Genomic DNA, 5103 nt, shown 5'->3' with positions numbered 1-5103 from the left:
AAGAAAAGAAAATAGTGTAAAGTTTTGATCCCTTGGCAAAGTTTGAAAATCACTGGTTTTTGGGATAATGCTCCACTAGGAGACGATATACCGTCACAGCAATATCCAAATGCTCGCGAGACACAGTCCTCGAGTGTGCGCGTTGCACCGTAACAATTCTCTTGATCGATAGATTTGGAAATAAATAGAAGGATCTTTTGTGGAACGCTCGACTTTGTCGCAGAAATAGAATTCCGGTAACTAACGACCTGTGCGACGTCATCTCAAAGTGTTGACGTTGATCCAGAATGGAAAAGCAGGAAAGCGTGCTGTTTCTTGTGTATGAATTTTGATTGCGTTTATCGGGTTCGTAATGTTAGTGCATCGATTAATGGGAGTAAAAGTTAAAAAGTGTGTTAGCAGGGGAAATTGAGCCCATGACTCGATGGACATTGTGCAAATGTGCAAAAGGTTGATTTGTTTATTAACTAAATAGCGTTGGACGGCGATCGGTGGGCCTGAGGCGACGGTGGACGGTGAGAGGTGGTCGACGTGTCCGGTGCCGTGGTGGTGTTGGGCGCACGGATAAAGGATGGCGACCATGGCGATTCCGGACAGGAATTCCCGATGAGATGGGCGGAAAGTACAAAGGTTCGACGCGCTTCGACGGTTCTCGGTACGGGAGGGCTTCCGGTCGAATTCGGCTAGCTCCGATCGGGCTCGTGCAGGCTCGTCTAGGATCGGGGCATCGGGCCGGCCGGTGGGGTCTATATCGTGTAGGACGGGTAGTAGCGACGCGCCGCCGAGAGACCGGCAGTTTTGCGCCCCATGCAACGGCCAATCGGCCAGTTCGTCGCCGGCTGTTCGTGAAAGAGGTATTTTCGCACATCGTTCTGCGCTCGCTCTCGAATCGGAGTACCTTTTGCTCTCTCCATCCGATTCTGTCTCTTGGTTAGTTTCTCTCTCGCCACTTGATCGCTCGTTGCCACCGTTTACGCATATCCCTCGACATCCAAAACCTTTTATTCGGATTCCTTCTTTTTTACCAGATGTTACTTTTAAACGACTCGGGCTTTCACCCCAACGTGTTTTTCACAACCGGCGAGTTAATCATCTGGCCAGAAGCATCTGGAATTTCCAAGTGTTGGAAGCTTCGACAGAAATTGCGTATCTTTGTGACGCATGGTTCGTCAGGAGAGGATTTCGAGGAGGACGATCGAGTAACCACTTTTCGATAGCGTTCGCTAACGACCTAGCAATTCTTTGCATCAAAGTCCTCGCGAGTATATACTCTATTTGGAGGTGAGGTCCTCGTCGTGCCTTTGCAAACCAACTATCGTAGTGTAGTTGAGATGTTAGGAGACCCTTAAGTAAAGTGTCAGAGAACGAGAGCAGTGTTTCTTTTCTTAACATTCTATCCTACTTTGGAACAGTGTGTATCGTATCGGTTCTTTTGCCACGTATATCAGCACGCGGAGAGCGAATATTGCCGAGTGTTTGGTGACGTGTTAAATACGCGGCCATTTCCATCGGTCACAAACGAGCCAGAGAACGTTTTGCTAGTGTTCGTTCGGGCAACGAGAGATACAGTCATCTCGCGCAACTTTGCAAAATCTCAATTTCGCAAGTTTCTATTCGGTGACCAGACGGTTGGGGTTTTCTTTCCCAACAATCTCCACTTTAGTTCGCACTTTGCACGCGGTTTCTTTCAATCTCTTCTTTCGCCTGAATCTCGAAAGAAAAGGAACGAGAAAGCCAAGTTCGTCGTGGTTTTTCGTTCAAGTTTCGCGAGTCGGCAGATGGTGAAACGATCGCGTACCTCGAAACGGACCTTGAGATGATGGAGAGAGCGAAAAAAGAAGAAAAAGAAAAAAAAACGGAGAGCAGCCGGCCTCGTAGTAGGCGGGGGTAAAAGTCGAGTCGAAAATAATTTCGAGACGCGAGAGACGCGACTGTCACCCGTGCACCGGCTTGTGCCGGCATTCCGGTTCAGCCTTGCGAAACAAAAGCGACCTTTTTCGATTCGTACAGACTCGGGAAGTAGTCGCAAGTGACGGCAAACAAGTTTTACTTATTATTCTTGGTGATTTCGATCGAGTATTCGACGGACGAAAACGCGAATCGATCAATGTGGCGAAACGAACAGAAATGAGGAGAACGTCGCGTAACAGTGCTGCCGGCTAACCTCGTTTTTGCACATCACCGGAAGAGACCAGAACCCACGTGCACGTTGGACAGGTAAATTCTTCCCTTATTTTCTTCTTATTTATTTTGCTGCCAGCGAGCTTGCTATTTCAATTAGGTTTTTCTTTTGCAAAAATGCATACTTATATACGAATAAAGTTAATCTGAAATTGGTGGCAAGGGATTGACAGAATTTTACTTTGATAGAGATAAAGAATATTTGGAACGTTTATTCGGATTGTAATTTTTTAGTGAACAAGTAACACGTTGAAATTCATCTTTTATTCTTTGTTCATTTTTATGTAGACGAGAGTTTTGCCGACTTCTAGTTGACAGTTCCCTCACACTTGTTCATCGTACAACAGTGAAATTGGTTTTTCAAAAAGAAGTACGTCCATATCGTTCCCGATATCAATCACTTTATTTTTCTTCCCTCTTGCGTGTATATCGTGAATCGCTAGTTTATTTTTAGAGTTAATGACGTTACGTCGATCCATGTCGAATCTGTAAGCACGTTCACCGACTTTCTCAGTCTCGCGCAAGTCCGGCAAAAATCGTGGTCTATCGATACACTCGAGATATAACGGCGACTCTGTCGATCGAAGCATCGTTTCATCGATTTCAACGAAACCCTAGTAGACGGATAAAGACCAGACAAATATTATACATATAGCATGCGTACTTTTCTTCCATTAGTATATTCAGCGTTTCAGGAACTCTTGTATAAAACTCTTGATTTTGATTTTTTCAAGCTATTATCTTGCAAGAAAATGTAAAAATATTTTCTCAACAAATTACGCTACTTGAAACAATAAGGGGGCTGTTTGATCGTTATACACTATTCGCGTACAATGGTTTTTGCCACACGATTATACGGCATGCTAGTAAACGCTTTATCTACTGAGAACCTATTCGTGGATTTCTTAATTTCAACGTCTACCTATCTACCTACCTACTGTTCAACCTACTCCCCTTTATATACCGTTAAAAACTTGCACGCTCATTTTACGTAATATATGTAATTTAGCAAAAACCAAAATGCTTGAAGCGAAAAAAAGAAATGAGATATCTGTGTCTTATTTTTATAGCACTTGCAATAATCTTATCTTAAGCTTTATATTTGCCTTGGAGAAGACATTTTTTATGCATGCTGCTCAAGTAGCCGTTAACACTTTATCGACTGGTAGCAATAATATTTGTTATATTTTAGAATCTTTTTGATTAATATTTATGTAATATTTCATAATTTATACAATAATGAGAACATAAAATGTCATCTCGATAAAAGATAATAAAGTATTAGTTATTCTATGAAAATGGTGATAATAGGTTACCGATCGGTAAAGTGTTAAAGATGCCAAATTACATATGGCGTCCACGAAACCACGTCACGCGGGTTAACTATGCTTATGTGACGGGAAAATGTTTTTTCGTCCCGATCGTTGGGTTAGATCGCAAACTTATTCGCTCAACTTTGCTTCTTCCATCTTGCTTTTACATCATTTTGTTTCTTAATCAGGCGAATAAAATCGTTAAATAAAATAATAACGCTTCTACCTCGAACATACACAATTCTACGATACAAATTTCTTAACACACGAACGCATGCTCTTCCCAGCACTGTTCTTCGTCGTCCAGAATTTAATTTCAAAATAGCGTTAAAAGAATTACGAGTATCGTCAAGTTTCGACTCGTCTCATTTTGGTGCGAATAATGTTAATTGTAGCAGAGAAGGCGAGTGCGATAAATGATATTTTCACGGGGACTGTTATTATAGATGTCGACACTCGTTTGCTACTGTCGCTAGAATGACAGTGCACACTCGGGAACACATTGTAAGCGTATAGCAAACATTTTCTCGCCATCTCCTCGTTGGAATCGCTCAAAATACATTGTTTTGATCGAGTTTCTCGAACTTTCTTCCAAATATTAATATTTAAACTTTGGAACTGAAAAATAATGAAAGCGAGGAATAGAAGAGGCGGATGATTCATCGGAATTCGATCAGAAAATAGATTATACGTATATCTTTGACACGTATCGTATGCCTGTCACAACTGGAAGTAATGTCACCTGTTTACATGCCAGACCATAGCTTTAAAATATGATATGTCTAAACAATTACGTGTAAGCATTTCGCGTCGAAATCTGATGTAGAAAGGTGTGAAAGTTTATAAGGTTAACTGGGTGAGAATGCATCAGACCTTTGTCGAAAGTCATGTCCTTAATCGGCTGTATTATTTCGTAACTCGACTTGTCGCGTCACACGCTTGCGTAAATATTGTGTGCTCCTGGAATGTCAATATTTGGTGGTATTTATAGACGATCCGATAATTGATCGATTTCTTTTCTATACACTGATCGATTTATAATCGATTATCCTGTCAATCGTGCGATTCATTATCAATGTCAAGTCTTTAAATAACTCGCTGCTTTGGTTCGTTTCTTTTATTTACAGCGACTCGATCGTTGATCGATCGACTTGTACTCTATTTATTGTACTCTTCATTCATAGGTATCGCTTCTTTATAACTATTGTTGCATTTACATATTAATTTTAAATCACTCATATGTATTGTATGACAGTGATTTACACTAAAGAATTAAATAAATTAGAGGTTAAAAAGAATGAATCTGGCATATTTTTACTGGTTCGACGATTAGTCATCGACTTCGATATGTAGATCTCTCCGTCTTGCCCACCGGATGTCAAAACCCACACACACGAGCAAGCATCGTATGTCCCGCATCCAGTCTACTGACAGACCCAACAGAGACGACATTTCTCACTCTCTCTCTCTCCGTCTTATCAGCCAACAACTGCCAGAATTCTTTCTAGTTTACAATCATTTAAATCCGAGGAATAGCTAAATTGACGACGATGCGTCGTGGCAGAGAGAGAGAGAGAGAGAGAGAGAGAGAGAGAGAGAGAGAGAGAGA

The 5103-nt window shown here is 41.5% G+C and overlaps 1 protein-coding gene across 1 annotated transcript in view; it reads left to right on the top strand.

The window, feature by feature from the left end:
• The first annotated feature begins 749 nt into the window (after positions 1 to 749).
• The window catches only part of LOC128876294 (uncharacterized), a 35127-nt gene continuing 30773 nt past the window's right edge, over positions 750 to 5103 (top strand). Inside the window, exon 1 of the mRNA XM_054122523.1 lies at positions 750 to 2217. The gene's annotated coding sequence lies outside the window, so the exon portion shown is untranslated. The remainder of the gene's footprint in view (positions 2218 to 5103) is intronic.

The sequence above is a fragment of the Hylaeus volcanicus genome, chromosome 5 (assembly GCF_026283585.1).
Source record: "Hylaeus volcanicus isolate JK05 chromosome 5, UHH_iyHylVolc1.0_haploid, whole genome shotgun sequence".
In the NCBI taxonomy this organism is placed as follows: Eukaryota; Metazoa; Arthropoda; class Insecta; order Hymenoptera; family Colletidae; genus Hylaeus; species Hylaeus volcanicus.
The sequence above is the reverse complement of the archived record's forward strand: the minus strand, read 5'-3'. Positions and strand labels throughout refer to the sequence as shown.